The sequence below is a fragment of the Topomyia yanbarensis genome, chromosome 2 (genome assembly GCF_030247195.1).
Source record: "Topomyia yanbarensis strain Yona2022 chromosome 2, ASM3024719v1, whole genome shotgun sequence".
Classification (NCBI taxonomy): domain Eukaryota; kingdom Metazoa; phylum Arthropoda; class Insecta; order Diptera; family Culicidae; genus Topomyia; species Topomyia yanbarensis.
The window spans coordinates 253,591,148-253,615,821 of NC_080671.1; the positions used below are offsets into that span (position 1 = coordinate 253,591,148).

General features: G+C 41.9%; 1 protein-coding gene and 1 long non-coding RNA gene across 2 annotated transcripts in view; both read right to left on the minus strand.

The window, feature by feature from the left end:
* LOC131678444 (inaD-like protein) overlaps nt 1-24,674 on the minus strand; it is a 1,280,364-nt gene that overhangs the window by 548,847 nt on the left and 706,843 nt on the right. The gene's annotated exons all lie outside the window — the stretch shown is intronic.
* Nucleotides 7,608-14,833, minus strand: LOC131678445 (uncharacterized). The gene is made up of 4 exons (XR_009303656.1): nt 11,883-14,833; nt 11,656-11,824; nt 11,149-11,504; nt 7,608-11,084 (listed from the first exon to the last, which is right to left on the minus strand). It is a non-coding gene; the product is annotated as an uncharacterized LOC131678445 (long non-coding RNA).

A 24,674-nucleotide genomic window follows, 5' to 3' on the forward strand; every position in this document is an offset into this window, starting at 1 on the left:
GAGCGGGACCAAGACATTGCGGAGTCATTGTTGGGTGTTAGCAGAGTCATGTCGGGAGTTGCTTTGGAGTTGGGGCTTCTGGATTTATCAGTGCCACTTTTTCGGGAGTCTTTTTCTTTTTGGCGATTGGATCTTCTAGGTTCGGACAGGCTGAATGGGCCGATAGAAGTACCCGCTACGGAGGTTGGTTCAATAAACTTGCCCTTTTTGGCTTTCGTTCCCGTAAAAGCGTTTTCGTTGGTGTTCTCCGAGAAGTGAGCGGACTGATGTTTGTAGAGCTCGGTTACAGCTTGTCGGAGTTTGGCTATTTCGGCGGAGGCTGCTTGCAGCTGTTTGGCCTGCTTGGCACAGTGTTCCTTAAGAATATTGATTACCTGGTCTTTATTGTCTTCCGCGCTTTGAGCTTTGCTTTCCTTCAGGGTTGCTAGTTCTTTTTGTAGCTGGGCTATGATTGTGTCCTTTTCGTCGTCCTTGGTGTTTCCTTTGATGGTACTGGCATAGGTTGGGATTTGCGATCGTTTGGTTATTAGGGCTCTGGCTTCGGGATAAGTGATGTTGTTGTCGATTTTTGCTTTGGTGATCATTTCCTCCTCAATGAATTTGGGACACTCCCGGCTACGTGTCGGGTGTCCTTGTCCGCAGTTGATACAGAGGCTTGGGTTGACACAGGGGTTTTCCTTTGATGTTTCGTGTTGTTGGCTGCAGTTCAGGCAGGCGGCGGGGTTGGGGCAGAAACGACTGCCGTGCCCGAAGTGCCCGCACTTGAAGCACATCATCGGCAGTGGGTAGTACGGGCGAATACTGGTGCGCAGTAGACCAATATACACGTGCTCCGGAAGGATGGAACCAGAGAATGATAGGATAACCAGTGGTGTGTTGGTCGGTTTTTTGTCGACCATTTTTGTAATTCTCCGAACGTTCGTGACCCCCTGAGTCTTCAGCTCTTCCAGAAGTCTAGCTTCTTCTACGTCTTTTGTGTCGGGATCGTAGATAACGCCTTGTACTATGTTGAGTGTTGGGTGGGGGATGATCTCCACCTTTTGGCCGCCTATTAGCTGGTTCATTTTCTGTAGTGCTATATAGGTTTTCTTGGATCGGGTTCTCAATACGTATCTGTATCCCTTTGCCTCTTTTGTTGCGCTCACCAGGTTTCTGGGGTCAGTCTCCAGCACTGCCTGTACCGATTTCAGGATAAGAAAGGGATCGGCGGGGAGACGTTGTTCCGTGTTTCCTGGCTCGTCGATTGCCCTTAATAGTAGGGTCTGTTGGTCGATTATGTCCCCGGAGTTCATGTAGCCGGGGAGAGATCGACTAAGGGGTGGTTCCCCGCCCCAATCGGGGGGAGGAGGGCGCGGCATTTTGTTATTGTTGGTGGGGTTCGTCACAAAACTCTCGTACAAGTCACTACACACGCGAGTACCGGTTCGACTCGAGGGTTCGCAGCTTCACACTCATACAAATCGCCGACGGTCGGCAATTTAATGGGGGCGCAAGTTTTTAACTAAGTTTGAAAATTCGATTTGGTGGAGACGCAAGTTTTTCACTTAGTTTGAATATTTGGTTTGGTGGAGGCGCGGTCGCGTTTATCGATTTGTAGTTGAAGTTTCGGTGGAGGCGCGAGTTGTTTACCTACTTGTGAGTCTGCGCTCCTGTTACCTGGTACAACTTTCGATGTCCAATTTTCTCGCGGAAATGCCGTAGTAGGCTTGGAATTTTGCTAAATTGGGTCGGGAGTGACCCTTTGGCGGCTCCGCGGCCCCTTGGGGTGGGACGGACCCGTAGGGAAGCGACTTTCGCTGCACTTGATATTCGCACTACTGATCGGGAGAATTAACACTGCACTCGCGAGAACTATCGCTGGGAGAGCGAAATACGATTGGAGCCGGATGGCTGAGGCCGAGATTGAAAGAAAGATCCGGGTGGCGTAGGCCGAGCACTTATTTTCCAGGCAATCACGGGCCAGAACGAGAAAAAGGTAAACTCAACCGATCACTCCGAGTGATTGGTACGAACTGGTGCTCTCTATATCGCACCTTGATTCACTCTCAAACACTCCACATAAGGCTGACTCTTGTGCTCACCTTTTTCGTTCCTTGCGAGGCTGACTTGTGTGCTCACCTTACTCATTCCTTGCTAGGCTTACTTTTGTGCTCGCCTCACCCATACCATGTGAGGCTGACTTGGGTGCTCATCCTATCACCTGGTTCACTCTCGATCGTGCCATTCGACATTTTTCTTAGGCCCCACTTCTGACATACCATGCGAGGCTGACTTGTGTGCTCACCTTTTTCATTCCTTGCTAGGCTTACTTTTGTGCTAGCCTCTACCATACCATGTGAGGCTGACTTTTGTGCTCACCCTTAACATACCGTGTGAGACTGACTTGGATGCTCACCTTTTCACTCCTCTGCCACGCCACGAGACATCGATAGCTAAGTCCCAAGATACTACGCTACGACCCTCCCATTTTGGCATGAGGCAGTCCACTTATACGCCTATTCACTCGCTCTTCTGCCTTGCTTCGGGGTGGCTGAGTTTACCCCTTACGCGGTTGGCAGTCGCTGCGCCAAACCTGCCTCATCATGAACAGACCATTCACTCCCTTTTTTGAGCTCGGCCTTTTTCGCTCCAAATAACCAATCACTAGTTAGCCGTGCCTGTCGTCTGTTGCTCGGTTCGCCAGATTACCTGTAGCCTAGAGACAATCTGGGTGGTAGCCGCCGAGACTGCGTTCCATTTCTCCACCGATTGGCACATCCGTTGAATAAGGGTATCAGGGGTTGTGTCCCAGCCACAGACGTCAAGCATTGTTCTTCTTTCGACGTCGAACCGAGGACATACGAACAGTATGTGTTCGGTAGTTTCATCTACACCTGGGCAGTCCGGGCGGGCTGGGACCTCCACGTGCTCGAACCTGTGGAGGTACTGTCGGAAACAGCCATGGCCTGACATGAATTGTGTCAGGTGAAAGTGAACTTCCCCATGGGGTCTTCCCACCCAGCTCGATATGTTAGGTATCAGCCGGTGGGTCTACCTACCTTTCGAGGAGTTATCCCACTCACGCTGCCATCTGCTCATCTTCCCGAATGACCAGCCCAACTGGCATCATGCTCGCTATCACGCAGGATGCATCGTGTGATACCGTGCGGTAGGCAGATGTCACTCTGAGGCACATCACGCGGTAGGTGCTCTCCAGTTTCTGTAGGTAACTGGTTACCCTCAGTGCTCTTGACCATGACGGGCCGCCGTACCTGAGGATAGATACGGTAACGCCTGCCAGTAACCTACGTCTACCTTTGAGGTGTTGGACATCATCCTCGATAGTGCCGCAACAGCAGTCGACGCTCTTTTGCATGTATAGTCGACATGGCTGCCGAAGGTCAGCTTGTCGTCTATAATGACTCCGAGAGACTTCAAACTTCGCTGTGAAGTGATCGCGACTTCTCCCACATGGATAACTGCATGTTGTACCGACTTGCATTTGTTGACGATAACTACCTCCGTCTTATGATGAGCGAGCTCCAGGCCTCTCGCGCTCATCCATTCCTCCATCGTGTCGATCGCATGTTCTGCGGTTAGTTCTACCTCAGGAATTGACTCCCCGTAGACCTCCAAGGTTACGTCGTCGACAAAGCCGACGATCTTGACCCCAGGAGGGAACTTCAATCTCAGAACCCCGTCATACATGAGGTTCCATAGCACCGGGCCTAGGATCGAGCCCTGTGGGACTCCTGCGGTAATCGGAACCCTTTTCTGACCGGCATCGGTCTCGTATAGCAGTACGCGGTTCTGGAAGTAGCTTTCCAGGATCCGGTACAGACCCACCGGTAGGCTAAGCCGGTGTAACGAGAGCGCGATGGCATCCCAGCTTGCGCTGTTGAATGCGTTCTTCACGTCAAGTGTCACTAACGCACAGTATCGAATGTCTCGTCTTTTCCGTTAAATCGCTATCTCGGCAGTATTTATCACTGAGTTGAGAGCGTCCACTGTGGACTTACCCTTCCGAAAGCCAAACTGGTTGCTTGACAGACCGTCCGTACCTTCCGCGTACGGGGTGAGCCTATTGAGGATGATCCTCTCAAGCAGTTTGCCAGTCGTGTCGATCAGACAGATTGGTCTGTACGCCGATGGGTCGCCTAGCGGCTTCCCGGGCTTCGGTAACAACACCAATTTCTATAAGATTTTATGGTCACCGCAACATATTTATTTCATGGACTTGTTGACTTTTCTCGGTGAAAATGTAATGGGAAAATTTGGAGTTTTCATTTTCACCGAGAAAAGTCAACAAGTCCATGAAATAAATATGTTGCGGTGACCATAAAATCTTATATTCATCAGTTGATCAAGTACGAAGAAGTATGTTAATCGCCAAAGAAATTGCCATTAAATATGGCTACGATGGCAGAAAGTTGATGCAACAGTACCAAAAGGCATCAATTAAAATTGCGAAAGCTAGCAATCGCATGAAGTTTTTGCTGAATTGTAGAAAGTGCAAAGTCATCCCTACGTGTCTGAACTACAGGGTTGGAATCAACCTGAATAATGATCGATCCCGTCGTGAGTTTGAAAAGGTATTATTCAAGCACAGAATTCGCATTATCAGCATAATGGTGGCCGACACCAAACGAACGCTAGCTGAGTTGAAGAGAACCAAAATGTTCTATTCCAACCGAATGGAACTAATCTATCAACAAGCCGACGTCCAGCGGGTGAAGAAAATGGTGGAGAACAAGACTGTGGTGGTACATAACTCCTGTAAAACGAGAGAGACACGTAAGATCGAGACACTGAAAAACAGGAGAATTGCGTCTCTCACTCGCGGTGGACAGTGGATAGAAAACACCACCAATACACAAATCCCGGATTTTCTGGAGAGAACGTTGAAACTGGGTCCGAATTTCAATGTTCAGAATAACAACCACATCCCCTACGTTGAAATGATTTCGGAATTGGAAAAAACGGTGAAACGTAAAGAAAACGCAGACGAAATCAGAACAGAGGTTTCCACTGCCATGATAAATTACATGAATTTCAAAAAACAACCTAGACACTGCGAAAATGAATGGATAAGCAAGGACATATGCAGGAGTAAGAAATTCTTGGCAGAAAACCCCAATCTGGTTATCACCAAAGCGGACAAGGGAAACAAAACCGTCATCATTGCATCTGAGGAGTACGAACAGAAAATGGAGGACCTTCTGAGTGATGAAAGCACGTACAAACAACTGAAATCGGACCCCACATCGAAAGTTCTGAAGAAAATCGGTGTATTGGTGGATGGGTGGCGCGATAGCAAGTACATCGACGCGCGCACACACCGGAAGATAAAAATATCCAGTTGTAATCCACCAAGAGTCTATGGTTTGCCAAAAATACACAAACAGGACAGACCTCTCCGCCCGGTGGTTTCGACGATTGGATCAGCAACGTACAATGTGGCCCAATTCCTATCTGGAGTGATTGGAAATATAGTAGGAAAAACTGAGTACCACATTAAAAATAGTTTTGAGTTCGCTGATCAAATAACAGGAACACAGATCACCGAAGATGTAGTTCTTTTCTCTCTGGATGTGACGTCGTTGTACACGAACGTGCCTGTTGATTTTGCCCTGGACTGCTTGAACGAGAGATGGGAAGAGGTGGAGAAACACACAAGCATCGATCAACACAGTTTCATGGAGGCGGTCAAGCTTGTGTTGGAATCGACGTTTTTCGTACATCGGGGTGTAATATATGCACAAACTTTCGGCGTCCCTATGGGCTCTCCACTCTCACCAGTCATTGCGAATGTGGTGATGGAGCGATTGGAACAGAAGTGCATAGCATCATTAGAGAGAAAACAAATACCTCTAATGATGTACCGTCGGTACGTAGACGATTGCTTCTGTGTGGGCAAAAGGGAGCACATTCAAGAAATCTTAGACTCGTTCAATAATTTCCACAGTAAACTCCAGTTCACCATTGAAGAGGAGGACAACGGGAAATTGAGATTTCTTGACATGATGCTAACCAGAAACCATGATCGCATCGAAAGAGTTTGGCTACCCAAACAAGCGGATGGTAGATATCTGGATTTCAATTCAGAGAGTCCCTATTCGCATAAATGCAACACGGCAATTGCACTCGTAGATCGAGCAGTTAAGCTCTCCGACTGTAAAAACCGACCAGCGGCAATCGAAACAGCCAAAAAGATATTGCGAATAAACCATTACCCCTACTGGTTTGTTCGCAAAATTCTGAAAGATCGGGTCCATAAACACTATAATGGCCTACAGCAGAATAAAGATGCGACTGCTGAAATAGCATATGTAGCTGTGCCATACGTCCCGGGACTCAGTGAAAAACTAGAGAAAATTCTGAGAAAACACGATACAAAACTTGCTTTCAAGCCAAAAGATAAAATAAAAAACAGAATTTTCTCCAAACTGAAAGACCCGATCCCACCAGGGAAACAGAAGAACGTGGTGTATTCGATTCCGTGTGGAACAGGCGATGGCAAAACGTATGTAGGACAAACGGGGAGAAGGCTGGAAACGAGAGTAGCGGAACACAAGAACGACGCGAAGAAAAAAGATGCGAGAACTGGTTTAGCCCAACACACATTGCAAGAAGGACACATCTTCGATTTCGACAACACCCGGATACTGGAACGAATCGAAAACCAGGAGAACAGACTAACTGCAGAGATGTTTCACATCAAAATTCTCGGCGAGGAAAAAACGGTGAACCTACAAAGAGAATGTGGAACGTTCTGCACAACATACGACGGTCTGGTCACCAAGCTTCGACAGTGTTTGAATAGCGAGGAACGCAGACAGTCGAAGAGTGATCGCCCGCCTAGCGGTGGAGAGTGAACGAGAGTGAATGGAGATGCGTGATATAAGTTTATGTGAGTTAATTGTAAATTGTGTTTAATTTGTGAATGCTAGCTTTGTAATTTTTTGTGAACAAATTGATGTTAACGTTAATGCTAAATAAATGTTTGTAGGCGTCCGACGATGGCTGAAGAGCAGTAAGCCGAAACGTTACGTGTAGTAATGGGAAAATTTGGAGTTTTCATTTTCACCGAGAAAAGTCAACAAGTCCATGAAATAAATAACACCAATTTCTGCCTTTTCCATCTATCGGGGAAACGGCACTCGTCAAGGCATCTCTGCATAGCTAGCCTGAACATGTTCGGGTTCGCTATGATCGCTGCCTTGAGAGCGTTGTTTGGAACTCCATCCGGCCCTGAAGCTTTGTTCATTGCTAGGGATTTAGCCACTGCGAGTAGTTCTTCATTCGTCACCGGAGCCACCATTTCGGCCGTGCCCGCACTGTCGCGTAGTGCAGGTGGCCAGGGGCTTGTGGCTCGAGACGGGAAGAGTACTTCGATAATCGTCTCCAACCGGTCCGGAGACAGTTCTGGGGGCGAAGAGCCCCCTTTGGTCTTGGCCATCACAATCCTGTAGGCGTCACCCCACGGATTCGCGTTGGCACTCTCACACAGGTTGTCGAAACACGCTCTCTTGCTGCTTTTAATGGCCTTGTTAAGGACCAATTTCGCAGCTCGAAACACTTCACGGCGGTTTTCTCTTGCATCCTCGGTGCGAGCTCTTTGCATCCTACGTCTAGCTCTGAGGCAGGCTGACCGTAGAGCTGCAATCTCGGCACTCCACCAGTATACCGGGCATCTGCCGTTTCTTGGCAGGGTTTTTCTCGGCATAGTGGCATCGCACGCGCGTGATAGAACAGCTACCAGCGCATCCCCGCTTAGACTGTAGGTGTTGGCCTCCAGTCCCAGGACCGCGGTGAAAGCTTCGCTGTCAAAGTGATTGGACTTCCACTAGCGTACCTGACAGGGATCTTCCGCCCTCGGATGCTGCACACCATAATGGATCCAAAAACGGATTGATAAATGATCGCTATGGGTATAGCCTTCGTCTACCTTCCATTCCATGCCTGGAACCAGACTCGGGCTGGCAAAAGTTACGCCAATCCACGCCTCCACCTTGTTTCTACGGAATGTACTAGCGGAGCCATTGCTAGCTAGTACAGTATCGAGTTTCGCAAGCGCCTCCATTAGCGCTTGGCCCTTGCTATTTGTACAGCGGCTACCTTACTCCACTGCCCAAGCGTTAAAGTCTCCCGCTATGACTACCGGTTTCCGGCCTACTAGGTCTGACGAGAGCCTGTCGATCATCTGGTTGAACTGTTCTATGGGCCACCTTGGTGGAGCGTAGCAGCTGCAATAGAACACACAATAGACCTTTCTCGTCCGACCTAACACCTGTTTTTCCTATTTTTAATCGAAAGATTACACATTTATAACAACATTTCCGTAAAAATGAGATTTTTAGGAGCTATCATGATTTTTTAATGATTTTGTAAAATTTGAAATATGCAAGAATGTTGAATATTTTTTTCACCTCAGCAAGAATGGTGGGACTTAAAATGTGCGTTTAGGCAGCACTGCTTTGAATATTTTCACTTAAGTTCTTGGCAACGCGGTAAATGAAGTGGTGAATCGCAGTACAAAATTCATCAGCAATGTAAAAAAACTAAAATGAAGCTCTCGCTGTAGAACATTGGATGAAAATGTTTAGCCTCACTTTTATGACATTTCGCAGAGCTTGTTTACATAGACTTGGATTTTTTTTTTATTCGACCACAGTATGAGAAACTTGATTTGGTTCACTTTTAAATGCGAATATCTTGTATTGACAAGTTCGCTAGGCTTTCATTTTTATTTGACGTCATTAGGCAATGTTCCGTTAAATTTGGCATTTGGATTTTTCTTGTCCACGATTCGTTGAAGAAAGCTATTTTATTTGTTGGCAGTGTAGCGATCGGCTCTGTCAGTAACACCATTGGACATGCCCTCATCGGAATGTTCAGCGGTTCCGATTCACAAGAGGCAGCCTCGCTAGGACAGGCTGCCCCGGTATCGGGCGAGGCAGACACTCCGGCAGGACCATGCTCGTGGGAGATCAAGCAGTTATCTTGTACCCAAGGCCAGGCCGAGTGTGATTCGGAATAATTACCAAATTTAGAAGTCCATATATGTACATAGCGTTCACGTGATACTTTTTCCTTGAAGTTGATAGAATAAAAATAGTATAAATGTTGGCCCAATCCTGCAGCACTAGGATCAAAGATAGAGCATTGACACCAACTCACTGTGCTTCGGTGTTTTTTGAAAACGAACTATCAGGTCTATGTTTTTATTTGGTAAATGTTTTAATAAATATTAGTTCATTAGGAGTATGACTTATTTTTATTTTGATGGCGCGGTGAAGGGGTGGTTAAAGTGCGAGTCGTATCTTTAAAATCGATCACTCGAAAGTATTATAAACGATTATAAATGCGATAACAATAAACTCATAACCTTCCTAATGGTTATTTAGCCATAGCTAACGAGGAAATCGGTATGTTTTATTCATGTACAACAAAAATTACTCAGCAACAACTTAATTTATTATTAATTGTTACGCGTGATTTTGTCTCCAGTGATTGGCCAAAATTGGTCGCTTTTCGAATCTGGTGCTCTAAGCATAACTGTCCCATGTTAATAGCGAATCCCACAACACATGGGGCAGTATAGCGACCATACAGCTGTAACAGCAAATTTAGCATTGACATCAATATAACCAGGTTGGTTGCAAGCAGAAAGAACAATACTAACTTGGCTGCTAGCTGTTTGTGCTACTAACACAGAGAACAGACATATAAACTAGAACAAACTTTCCTGAAATACCTGTGTAAACATTTAAATAAAAATACGTTGAAAATCACCATCGCATACAGGTTCGTATGCGTGAATCACCATTGTATCCAAGTTCGCACACAAGTCCCGTATAGCGACTGCTGGCCGATCGGAGCGCCAGCCAGTGGCAAGTTGCTACTTGCTGTTGTCATTTCAAAGCGACAGTTTTATTTCTTACACAAGTTGCAAACTTTACTTGTATGTCAGTTCTCAGTGCTACTAATAACACTAGCAGTCTGTCAAATTAACATGATTCTATGATCTAGCTTCAATGACGATGGAATATAGCCGAATCCAAAGCCTAACCCATCAACGCATTTGATCATGTAATAGATATTATCAACTCTGAAAGAAATACATGTTATTGTTGTCTGTTTTTGAGGTTAGAACTTTTATACTATTGTGAGAATGGTCCTCAGTAATTATCCTTCCAAATCAAAAACTCGTGCTAGCAATGGCTTCGTTCAGAGGCTACTGATGTACATTTGTTTTCGTTAGCTGGTCGATTACGATTCCCCGGACCGAACCACTTTTCCGCCGCCACAAGTGGGAAACGAACGATTCTCATTTGATTTCCGTAGTCTCAAATTACCAAACCACTGGTAGGTAGCATAATCTTCGGACTTAGCTGTGAATTGGAACAGTCAAGCCTGACTTCCCGAGCTACATCTCCAGTATTGTCGTCCCATACAACTAGTGAACCTAAATGTGATGAGACTAGATTGAATATTTGTCTACGAAAGTTATCTTCGACTAAGCTCCCGAACAGAAAGTAATATCGAAATCGATCGTAGACAGATTGAATTTACAACAGTTTTATTTGTTAACAACAACATGTGTTGTAACATCAATATACTTATGATGCAGTCCTTCATGCCTCCAAAATCTACAACGGAAAAACAATGTAAATCGATGTTTTTGATTTCAGAATGTATGGGAAAAGATCAATTTTTACATCCCTTAACGACCCCCCCCCCCCCTTTTCCATGTAAAAATCGAGTTTACAATGAAATTGGATGTAGAAACAACAAATATTATATTTCCATTGCAAATTTTCCAGAATAACATTGTTTTTCGTTGTAATATAACAATAAAAAATGCTGTAATACTGTTGTGCATTTCTATTCGGGCTGGCTTTCCAGTCACGAGTCAGGGGACGGCGTCAGCATCACAAGCGATGAATATGCATGACTGACGGTCATGGTGTTGAGCGGCTGACCCTGAAATCTATCCCAGAACCGTATTCGTTCGTTCAGTCCGAGCGATATTGTGTAACTCGGGGAACAGGCAAGTGGGACGATTGAGTCGTCATGGGCTTCAATTTTGTACATACAGGCACCTATAAATAACCAATCAATTTAATTATGTAGATTTAGGCCATACCGTAAATTTGACTGACATACACCGTATCAAGTCCCACACACATAGCACACCATCCTGGCAACCAGATGCGCTCATCTCGGCCTGCCACTGGTCTATGAAAATACATGTGATAGGACCGCAATGGCCGTTTAGGGTGAACTGCAATAGGTGGCTATCGAGCCGGAACACTTCAACAGTGTGGTCCTGGCTGCCAGTAATGACTGTACCGCCCGCCACTTCCAAACATGTCACCGGTGACCCTGCTGGTGAAACTCCAGGATACATCGAAGCTCCTCCTCGGATGCGTGATGTTGAGCTGGCAACGCTGTGGACGGATTTGAGCCGGCGGATTGCTGAAGTAAACTAATGCTTCCTGCCGAACCGGTGCGTACGTGGGCTAAAAAAGAATAAGAATTAAGGCACTTGATGACATACTCATTACAGACTCAAAATTAAATGACTTAGAATATACAGTATTTTAAAAGAACAAGTAAAATCTGTCTGCGCTCTAGGTGAGCTTAAAAAATTGCTTGAAACATAGAACTTACTTCGCCCATATGCAGACGTAAATCCCCAATCGATCTGACAGCCTTACGTGTACGTTTCCAGTCTTAGAAAATCGATTCGTTCACTTAACCGTGCGACTATTACTTTGTCACCGGTTAGCTTTATGTTAGTTACCCCATTGTTGTGGGTGTTTTTAGCTTCATATATATCCTGCAATGAAACGTCCGTCAATAGTTGTAATGAAAACAAATGACTCCAAACAATTTACCTTAAATTTACCAGTCGTTCCCTCCCCGAACTTTAACCGCCCATCTGCACACCCAATCTCTATGAGATTATCAAAAAAGTCCAGATACCAGATCGTCGAAGTCTGGTAACATTTCTTCCGCGCTGAACTTCCTCCTCCAGGTGGCTGAGAACATTCGCCAGCGCACATCTGCTCCCGGGGTGGGATGAAACCGTATGATTGGACTTACTCTCCACCGCTGCTACATCATAGCCCTTGGTCGAATTATTCTACAAAAACCTAATTCGCAGATCCGCACAAAACCTTTTTGGCATACATAATTATCATTTTTGAAATGTTTTTCATACTGGACGGTAAAATGAAACCATTCTGGGTTAATATTTTTCTGCATCTCATTCTGATGATTGTGCCTGGTGAAGTTAAACTGTAGTTTTTTTTTCTTTTTTTCAGTTTGAATTCCTTGGCAGGATGAAATACACATAAGATAGGTAGAGAAAACAGAAAAAAAAACAAAAAAGATGTCATCGATGTTTGAAGAGCACTTTTCACTTTTGAGCTAGGATAGGATCCGCCAGCTGGCTTCTTCTTATATTTTGCCAATCCCTGCTGAAAACGACATACCCCCACTGGACCAATGTTGCCAAAATATTTGTTTTGTTACAGTCGTGTCCAAAACTTAAATTGTTCTGATTAAAATATTCTATATTATGTATCAATTTCACGCTCCGGGAAAAATCAATGATTTAGTCTTTATATCCGAATTTAAATGATCATTACAGGTTTTCCATCGGAATACAGCAAAGCAAAATAATATATATTTGTTGTTGGCCATTACGAAAAATATTTCCATGCTCTTCATTTTTGTAAGTTGCTTTCTGAGTCGAGCAACCTCATTCACAAGATCAATCTTCTCTGTTCGCATTTAGTTTTTAAATATTCAAAAACTACTTTTTTGCAAGGCTTAATTTTTGTTTAGTTTGTATAGGTGTATAGGTTTGTTCCAGTACTTCATGTGATTTTTTCGGAAAAAACAGCAGTAGAAAATAACACGCTCCTATTTACACCGATGATTGATGCAGTTGAAAACTGTAAAATTCAACTGAATCGATAATACTAAAAGAAGAACAAGAAGCGATTTCCGGGATAACTTTCTCACGGTTTGCTCCAAAGTACTGCGAATCTTTTCTTAAATCCACATTGCGACTTTTCAGCCATGCGCCACCGGGCCGTGCGTTGAATTACGCGCCCATCTAGTTTGCATCAGTGCAAGTGAGAAAACATTTTGACGTTTGTTTTTGTTTCGACCGCACACGTGTGTATCCCATATAGCAACAACTCGACGAAATGCTATATTATCTCGCGATAGACAATACTCCCAATTTACTCGGCGCTGGAACGAAGACAATGAAGTTGAAAATATTTTCATACTTAGGCTAAATAGTCAGTTACTCGGTTAGACTTCGAAAAGAGACATTTCCGCATTAATCCGCACACCGCGCTACCGGATCTCTCGGAAACCTGTAGAACTTCAGTTTAGGATAATATGTTTGAATTCGTCTGCCAGAAAATGCCTTGCACTTCATAATTACAGACGAACGTTATTGAAAGAAAGCGGTATCTCGAGAAAACAAAAAAAACAACACAGTAAACAATCGTCGTTTTACGTTTTATATCACAATACGACAACACTTCCAAGCAGCCCTTTAGTACTTTTAGTATCCAAGCCGAACGTTTGTCTATGTCACTTTCGTCCAATCACGAGCTGGTTCAGAATTGGTTCAAAAACAGGGGACAGAGCTGGCGGATCCTATCCTAGCTTTAGAGCAGCGTTGTCAGATGGTTTTGTATAATAGGTTTGTTCTAGTACACAGAAGTTGCTCCGGAGCAAACAGAAGCAAAAAATTCTTGCTTGTTACTCCGGTTTGCTAACGGAAGAAGAAAATAGAGAAGAGAACATAGGAACGATTTTCTCTCTGTTTGCTCCGGAGTACTTCCACTTTCTACTGGTACTGGAACAAATCTAATATCGGTACAGTTCTAAATAAAAAAATAGGTATTTATCGGTGTGAAGATGTATGCTAACCAAAAGTTACCTGCAAATTATTGGTTTTAAATTATAGATCATTCTAATGTTATGTAATCAAACCTACCGAGCTCAATCGATTTCAGAATCGGTTGTTGAGCTTCATTTGAAATTTTGATAGCAACCTGGCAGATTACTGAATCAATTTCCGGATGGTTTGATGCGTAAAGGTGAAGCCATTTTCTAAAAAGGCCCATACGTAATATTAATTGATCTTATTATATGGAAATCGTTATTTTTTGGTAAGAAAAAAGAAATCGGTATTTTTAGTAACTTTATTGGCATTGAAATTAAAAATCGGTTTAAATATCGATAAATCGGTATATTCAGCAACACTGTTTTGGGATTCATCTACGTCAAAACCTGGGACGGGGCCTGCGGATTCATGTTTTCTTATTCTTTCTTTTTGTTTGTTATATCTTACTTCTTCGATTGACACACACTAATACTTGGTGTAGTTCAAGAAATGACATGACTTTTTTAAAGAACAAACAAGAATTGAACTTTCAATTTTTTTTGTGAATCCATTATCATGGAGTGCAAGGTCAAAAATTGCGTAAATAAAAAGTAAAGCGAAAAATCCGGAGATGACTTTTCACCATTTTCCGGTGAATCCCGATTTGTGAAAACAGTGGGAGAAGTTCACAAGAATTACCGATCTCGAAATTAATGAAAGCACTATCATCTCCACTATCATTATTGATCTAATGATTACTTTATTGAAATATTTAAAAAAAAACCGATTTAATCCACCTAGCAGTGAGATGAGACATTTCTTACACATTCACACACTATTGGATTAGTTTGCAGAACTCACGAGAAGTAAGCACCCAACTAGAGGTGGGATGAAAACAGTTTCTAGTCTTGCACGAATACAATCTCGAATAAACTGAATAAATTATAGAAATCAACAAAACGACCGAAATAAAAAAGTAAAGCAAAAAATGAAATAATAGGTTTTTAAATTCATAAAATGAGTAGAAAAATTAATGTAAATCCAAATTATAATATACACGAATCAAATTAGATTAGGTTATTAAATAAAAATTAAGATTATATTTAGAAATAGTTATAAGACTAAAAGAATAAATTGACTCATACTAACAAATTGAATGAAATAAAACGAATGACTGAACATTAAATGCATAAAATTAAAGATATGAATAAAATGCATCTAATGAATCAATTGAATCAAATGAATTAAATGAATCAAATGAATCAAATGAATCAAATTAAACAAATTAATCAAATGAATCAAATGAATCAAATGAATCAAATGAATCAAATGAATCAAATGAATCAAATGAATCAAATGAATCAAATGAATCAAATGAATCAAATGAATCAAATGAATCAAATGAATCAAATGAATCAAATTAATCAAATGAATCAAATGAATCAAATGAATCAAATGAATCAAATGAAACAAATGAATCAAATGAATCAAATGATTTAAATGAATCAAATGATTCAAATGAATCGAATGAATCAAATGAAACAAATGAATCAAATGAATCAAATGAATCAAATGAATCAAATGAATCAAATGAATCAAATGAATCAAATGAATCGAATGAATAAAATGAATCAAATGAACCGAATGAATCAAATGAATCATATGAATCAAATGAATCAAATGAATCAAATGAATCAAATGAATCAAATGAATCAAATGAACCAAATGAACCAAATGAATCAAATAAATCAAATGATTCAAATGAATCAAATGAATCTAATGAATCAAATGAATCAAATGAATCAAACGAATCAAATGAATCAAATGAATCTAATGAATCAAATGAATCAAATGAATCTAATGAATCAAACGAATCAAATGAATCTAATGAATAAAATGAATAAAATGAATAAAATGAATCAAATGAATCAAATGAATCAAATGAATCAAATGAATCAAATGAATCAAATGAATCAAATGAATCAAATGAATCAAATAAATCAAATGAATCAAATGAATCAAATAAATCAAATGAATCAAATGAATCAAATGAATCAAATGAATCAAATGAATCAAATGAATCAAATGAATCAAATGAATCACATGAATCAAATAAATCAAATAAATCAAATAAATCAAATGAATTAAATGAATCAAATTGATTTAATTCATCCAGTGAAGACAATGAATCAAATTAATGAAATGGATCAAATGAATAAAAAGAATGGATGAACAAAATGAATAAAGTAAAAAAATAAATGAAATGCATAAATAAAACAAACGAATCAAATAAACAAAATGAGCTGAAGTGATAAAATAAATAAAAAGAAGAAAATGAGCAGAATTTAATGCATTGATTAAGATGAAAAATTGAACAATGGTAAAAGGTTATAAATTAATATAAAGAAATAAATTGAATCAAATAAATTATTTGGATGGAATGATTAAAACTGAAAAAGTAGTCAGATTATTAAATGAAGAAACTGAACAAAATGAATAAACTGGAAAAAATGAATAAAATGCATACAATGAAAACAATGAATGAAATAAGTTAAATGAATGATATGAGTAAAATGCACAAAAAGAGTAAACTGATCAGAGTGAATCCAAAGAATGAAACGAATAAAATAAGTAAAATGAACGCAGATGAACAAAACGAATAAAAAGATGCGGAATGGAATAATTAATTAAAAAGAAATGGTCATATATTTGAAGCTAAAAATATTTTTGAATAAAAAAATGAATAAACCGGATTGTACGAATTTGAGAACCATTGCATCAGAAAGTTTTGAAATGTTTTTGAAAATCTCATCTTCTGAGAAAAGGCTAATAAATATGCAATGGATGCAATGCAATTTTCTGGTCTTATTCTTTTGTTTTCATGCTTTTTTACTTGACGGCTTCGTTTTAAGATTATCTGGTTTTTCTACTTTATTGTTGGACCTTAATTAGTTTTCAGGAACCTGGAACGTTGAATTTTCTTTGGAATTCGAAGTTTACTTTTTGGTCACATATTCCCGAAAAAAAGATTTATGTACAGAATAGAATTTACAGATCCAGTATTTTAACGCGCAATTGAATATAGTAAAGTGAGACAAGGTCACATGTGCTTTCAAGTCCCTTGAACAGAGAACGACAGGGAGAATGCGATTCGTGAATGAGACAGGTAGATATTTCAAAGTTTTTATTTGCATTGAAGTAAATGTTGTGAAATGTCTAGGTTATGTCGATAGTACAAAAGCCGTGCATTCAGTTGATTGCAGACTGCTTTCGATTCATCCTTATAGCTTTCATATTGTTTCGTTCAAAATTCTCGTGCAGGAAATATGGATCAAAAAGTCCTATGCAGACCAATACTGTGAAAAAGAAATGGTTCAAACTACTCAGTATATCCAGATATAGACGACGATAAGTTAGAAGACACATTGTAGTTGCATCCCCCATCGAGAGTGGGTACTTTGGGAGACTTCTTTTCCTGGATCTAATTTGTGGATATTTTTGGTCTTTGATCCGTTATTTTTCATGAAAGTTCGTACCAATACAACTAATGTGCAGCTGATACAACTCATGGTTCCTTCGCCTGCGCCACGTTCCGTCTTCCATCTGCACGCCACCATAGATGGTACGCAAAACCTTTCGTTCGAAAACTCCAAGGGCGCGTTGGTCCTCCACGAGCATAGTCCAGGTCTCGTGGCCGTAGAGGACTACCGATCTAATCAGCGTCTTGTAGATAATCAACTTCGTGCGCCGGCGAATTTTGTTCGACCGGAGCGTCCTCCGGAGTCCAAAGTAGGCACGATTTCCCGCCAAGATCCGTCTCTGAATTTCTCTGCTGTTATCATTGTCGTCGGTTACCAGTGAACCCAAATACATGAATTCGTCGACCATCTCGATTTCCTCACCGTCAATCCGAACTCGGGTGGGAGGTTCACACTGTCGTCTTTAGAACCTCTCATGTATTTTGTCTTCGAAACGTTGGTGGCAAGTCCAATCCTTCTGGCTTCAGCTTTCAGTCTTTGAACATATAATTCATTCAAAATTCAATAGAGATACGAATAGTTTAAATATTTCACGTGGAATGTCTCTTTTGAAAATTTTCATCGTCAAACTTTCATATTACCCAGTTAAGCCAAATATTTTTCTGATATAGCCATGAATTTCCTTAATTATAGTGTAGATACAGGCTTTGAATAGAATTGAATTAAAGTTGAGTTGATGTAGCAGCAGACAAGACATAGTTTTGTTTTCTCAAACCTTCGCAATTACAATTAATAAATATTTCAGATTGGCAGAAGATCTTATCACACAACTTAGAAATGGATACAGAAATAGTTAGATAGATGCGATAGAAGAGAGACAGAGAGAGCAAGAGAGAGAGAGAGAGAGGGAGGGAGAAAGAGATGGAGGAGGGGGGGGGGGGCGTGTGAGGAATGGCAAATGATGGTTAATGCAGTGACATTATTTTTATAGGTATATTATTTTGATATATTGATTCTTACATTCTTATCATAAATAATGTAAGTAGTAATTTTTGCGCCATAACCAGTATAACCTAAATCTTGCAAAAGAGATAAATTTTCGCTAGATTTTTGGGCTTCAAACATACAGTTGCTTTCGGTGACGCCACAAGTATAATTATATTAGAAATCTTTTATCTCACTACTAGGTGAATTGATTGTTGATCTGTGTATTGATATATCATCCAACATTTACCTCATGATTGAACGCAATGCCTAATCCAAGGAATAAATACTAGAACTCACTGTTTCTTTATCAACACATTATTTTGTCTTTGAAGTGAACTTATATATTGATTTTTGAGAAATAGTTAATTTATTATAAAGGTAATTCACAAAATGTTCTCAACATCGAATTCCTTGAATCACGTAGATGTGTTTTCATACCCCGATATTCAAAATCGGTTTAGTTTTGCCCCTAAAACACCAGTAAAGCAATACTCTGTATGAAACAATCTCATTTTTAGTTAGGGGAAATTGGTAAGCGTGGACTAAAAATACAAAATGTTCAATATCTCCGCTGCTCGTGCACGGATTTAGACAATCTATAGCTTGTTAGAAAGGTATTTTTACAAGCTTTCTATTTATATTGTGGGTTTGTGGGACGAAATTGTATTGTTTGAAAATTATTTGCAAAAAACCTGCCGTGTTTTGACAAAATCGCCCATATCTCAGAAAGTAAACAACATATCGAAAATCAAAAATAATAGTGTCAAATGGCAACGTTGGGCCTTTCATTTGAAACTAATTTCATTAAGATCGGTTCAGCCATTGCTGAGATAATTACATGACATTTTGTACATACATACATACACACATACACACACACATACAGACATTGTCTCAATTTGTCGAGCTGAGTCGATTGGTATATGAGACTCGGCCCTCCGGGCCTCGGAAAAAGTTTTCAAAGTTTGAGCGAATCCTATACATTTCAACAGGTGTTTACGGCTTTCTCAGTCGGTAATATTTAGGCAAACGATTGGTTTTATAAATTGCCCGACGTTTCGGCCGTTTTTGATGGCCTTTTTCAAGGGAAACTGGAATTTTTATTATGTCAGAGAGTTAAAAAATAAAATGCAAATACACAAGACAACAAAATACAAAAGAAGATATGAAAACATAAAACATGTAGCGCATTGGGAACTCACTTTAACTTAATCGTTTTTGTTGTAATCGTTGATTGCCAACGGTCGGATATCGGGTGGTATTGCACGAATTTCTGTGGCTGAATGGTGATTTTGTGCGAGAAAAACCATTTAGTAGCACAACGGGTCATGGAGCTCTGGATCTACACGATTCGAATTTAGCGTTTGGTTTGTTGATGATGAGCCAACAGTAGAGGTGTGTGTATTGGATATTCATCGTGAGCCAAAAGAAGTGTCAATTTTTGAGTCAAGGTGTGGGGTTCTGTTTCTGCGAGTGTTGGTCGTTTTGAGAGTGTGTAGAATGCCTGCGTAAATCGTGTTGAGTCCGTCTACGTCGGTGCGATGGTTCACAGTGTTAGCTGTGTTTGTGATGTGGCACATTTCAAGAATAGGTAGAGCCATCGGTCGATAGGTTCTGTCTACGATTTTTGCTCTCGTGAGATCGAACGTGTGGTTGTGTTTGACCATGTGTTCGATGAGAGCAGTTTTCTCTCCAAGACTGATCATCCGCTCATCACTGTTTGTCGCATCATCCTCTTTCAGTCAGTTACGCTCGACACCTTCAACGCATACAATCCACACCTGCAATTCACGAAAGAAGTCGAATCCAACAACCAACTTCCATTCCTAGACACAATTATCACCCGTAAGTTCGACCAATCTCTATCCTCCCAATTGTACGCAAAACCGATAGCATCAGGTCGCCTCCTCAACTATCATTCATTCCACCCACTATCCATGAAAATGAACGTGGCCAAAAACTTTATTGAAAGAGTCCACCTGTCAACGGAGGACACCACCAATGTTCAACAAAACATCATCTTCCAACAGCTCCGCAGAAACAATTATCCGTCATCACTCATCAATAGACTCATTCATCGTAGCAAAAACGCACACCGCACTATTAATATCACCGACTCATCCGTTGCTAGCATTCACAATGTAAACAAAACACCAAGTAACACAGCTCAGATGCAACACAGATCACCCAGGTTTATCGATCACTGCCACACATTCCATCACTCAGCCCTTCAATAACCAACTTGCTTAAAACGGATTATCCAAATGTAAAAATAACACCTAGGCCTCTCAATGCAATATCGGGGCTACTGCAAAGCATGAAGGATCCTATAGATCCTCTACTGCACTCGAACATTATCTACAGACTGCCTTGTGACTCCTGCCCGATGTGCTATATTGGTATGACCCGCAATCAGTTGAAAACACGGCTGTATGGCCACAAAACCAATATCAACCAATACCAACGACTGAAAGAGGATGATGCGACAAACAGTGATGAGCGGATGATCAGTCTTGGAGAGAAAACTGCTCTCATCGAACACATGGTCAAACACAACCACACGTTCGATCTCACGAGAGCAAAAATCGTAGACAGAACCTATCGACCGATGGCTCTACCTATTCTTGAAATGTGCCACATCACAAACACAGCTAACACTGTGAACCATCGCACCGACGTAGACGGACTCAACACGATTTACGCAGGCATTCTACACACTCTCAAAACGACCAACACTCGCAGAAACAGAACCCCACACCTTGACTCAAAAATTGACACTTCTTTTGGCTCACGATGAATATCCAATACACACACCTCTACTGTTGGCTCATCATCAACAAACCAAACGCTAAATTCGAATCGTGTAGATCCAGAGCTCCATGACCCGTTGTGCTACTAAATGGTTTTTCTCGCACAAAATCACCATTCAGCCACAGAAATTCGTGCAATACCACCCGACATCCGACCGTTGGCAATCAACGATTACAACAAAAACGATTAAGTTAAAGTGAGTTCCCAATGCGCTACATGTTTTATGTTTTCATATCTTCTTTTGTATTTTGTTATCTTGTGTATTTGCATTTTATTTTTTAACTCTCTGACATAATAAAAATTCCAGTTTCCCTTGAAAAAGACCATCAAAAACGGCCGAAACGTCGGGCAATTTATAAAATCAATCGTTTGCCTAAATATTACCGACTGAGAAAGCCGTAAACACCTGTTGAAATTCCCGTATCCAGTCGTTACAACACCCAAACCTATACATTTCTTTTGTAAGAAATGTAAAAAGTTAGCGTTTACTTAATTTCAAATAGAATACTCCCCATATTAATCACTCTGAGGACAGCCGGTTCAATCTGACATTTGCGTGCTGGATCAATTTGACACGCGTTTTTTTTTACTTTCCGCAGGTCCCGTCCCAGGTTATATCTTACTTCTTCGATTCACACACACTAATACTTGGTGTAGTTCAAGAAATGACATGGCTTTTTTAAAGAACAAACAAGAATTGAACTTTCAATTTTTTTTGTGAATCCATTATCATGAAGTGCAAGGTCAAAAATTGCGGTCGTAGTAAAGCGAAAAATCCAGAGATGACTTTTCACCATTTTCCGGTGAATCCCGATTTGTGAGAACAGTGGGAGAAGTTCACAAGAATTACCGATCTCGAAATTAATGAAAGCACTATCATCTCCACTATCATTATTGATCTAATGATTAATTTATTGAAATATTTGAAAAAAAGTTAGCATTTACTCAATTTCAAATGAAATACTCCCCATATTAATCACTCTGAGGACAGCCGGTTCAATTTGACATTTGCGTGCTGGATCAATTTGACACGCGTTTTTTTTTTCTTTCCGCAGGTCCCGTCCCAGGTCAAAACAATGTTTTTGACAAATTAGAATGAACTCTTGGAGTTCATACCCAGTAAACGAAACGGCGAATATCCAGATCAAAATAGATGCCGGCGAGCGGTAGGCTACTGGAACTTTGTTATAGGCTACCCGCCGTAACTTTATTTCATATTCCCCACTCGAAGTTCATCCAAATGGTGAAAAAGTATGGAGAATTGAGGTAAAATAGGACAGGGGAATACAGAGTAAAATGGGTAGTTCGAAGAATTTTTTATTTTTTCAATAGTTAGAGACACCAAATTAACGTGACAGTATTCAGAATTGATCCAGCGATGAAAACGGAAGCTGTTCCGCATATAAAATTTTTTGACGAGAAGGGTCTATTGATCTTGACAATCGCAACACCCTCGGCGGAGGAGTGTATTACCTCTTGAACCGGGAACCGTCCCGTTGTACCGATTACCACCATTCTAGACCCGTCCGACACCCAATTGCCGTTGCCGGCAGGGATGTTGTACGGGTCTGATAGGAGGGCAACATCTGACCTCGACTCCGAGACCGACTGCCACAGCAACTGTTGGGCTGCTGCACAATGGTTAAGATTTAGCTGTGTGACGATCACGGCTTTTACTCTCTTTTTTTACAATGGAGAAGACCTTTACGTCCTAGCCCAGTACACGTGCTATTGGTAGGGTCCAAGCTACCGCAAGGGGTGCATTGGGGGCATGTGGGGCTCGAATGGTGACGCTGCCATTAATACCGACTAAACTCCATTGGGCTCCGCCATCGTTCCTCCCAGGAACTACCTCTCGGTATTACTTCTGATGGGATGGCTGTACTTAATGTACTCATTCACTCTCACTTACGCGTTCATACGTCCTGTATGAGGATTACTTGGGTGCTCTCTCTATCGCACCTTGATTCACTCTCAAACACTCCACATGAGGCAGACTTTTGTGCTCACCTTTTTCGTTCCTTGCGAGGCTGACTTGTGTGCTCACCTTACTCATTCCTTGCTAGGCTTACTTTTGTGCTCGCTTCACCCATACCATGTTAGGCTGACTTGGGTGCTCACCCTATCACCTGATTCACTCTCGATCGTACCACTCTATTGTACCTCTGTCACTCCCCTGGCATTCCATGTGGGACATTTTTCTTAGGCCCCACGTCTGACATCCATGCGAGGCTGACTTGTGTGCTCACCTTTTTCATTCCTTGCTAGGCTTACTTTTGTGCTATCCTCTACCATACCATGTGAGGCTGACTTTTGTGCTCACCCTTAACATGCCGTGTGAGACTGACTTGGATGCTCACCCTTTCACTCCTCTGCCACGCCATGAGGTATCGATAGCTAAGTCCCAACATACTACGCTACGACTCTCCCGTCTTGGCATGAGGCAGTCCACTTATACGCCTATACACTCACTCTTCTGTCTTGCTTCGGGGTGGCTGGGTTTACCCCTTACGCGGTTGCCAGTCACTGCGCCAAACCTGCCTCGGCATGAACAGACCATTCACTCCCTTTTTTGCGCTTGGCCTTTTTCGCTCCAACTAACCAATCACTAGTTAGCCGTGCCCGTCGTCTGTTGCTCGGTTCGCCAGACTACCTGTAGCCTACTGGCAATCTGGATGGTAGCAGCCGAGACTGCGTTCCACTTCTCCACCGATTGACACATCCGCTGAGTAAGGGTATCAGGGGTTGTGTCCCAGCCACAGACGTCAAGCATTGCTCTTCTTTCGACGTCGAACCGATGACATACGAACAGTATGTGTTCGGCAGTTTCGTCTACACCTGGGCAGTCCGGGCAGACTGGGACCTCCGCGTGCCCGAACCTGTGAAGGTACTGTCGGAAACAGCCATGGCCTGACAGGAATTGTGTCAGGTGGAAGTGAACTTCCCCATGGGGTCTTCCCACCCAGCTCGATATGCTAGGTATCAGCCGGTGGGTCCACCTACCTTTCGAGGAGTTGTCCCACTCACGCTGCCATCTGGCGACCGAGGTCACCCTGGTGCGCTCGCGGGCTCCCCTATTTCCACGTAGCTCAAAGCACTCCTCATCTTCCCGAATGACCAGCCCGACTGGCATCATGCTCGCTATCACGCAGGATGCATCGTGTGATACCGTGCGGTAGGCAGATATCACTCTGAGGCACATCACGCGGTAGGTGTTCTCCAGTTTCTGTAGGTAACTGGTTACCCTCAGTGCTTTTGACCATGACGGGCCGCCGTACCTGAGGATAGATACGGCAACGCCTGCCAGTAACCTACGTCTACCTTTGAGCTGTTGGACATCATCCTCGATAGAGCCGCAACAGCAGTCGACGCTTTCTTGCATGTATAGTCGACATGGCTGCCGAAGGTCAGCTTGTCGTCTATAATGACTCCGAGAGACTTCAGACTTCGCTGTGAAGTGATCGCGACTTCTCCCACATGGATAACTGCATGTTGTG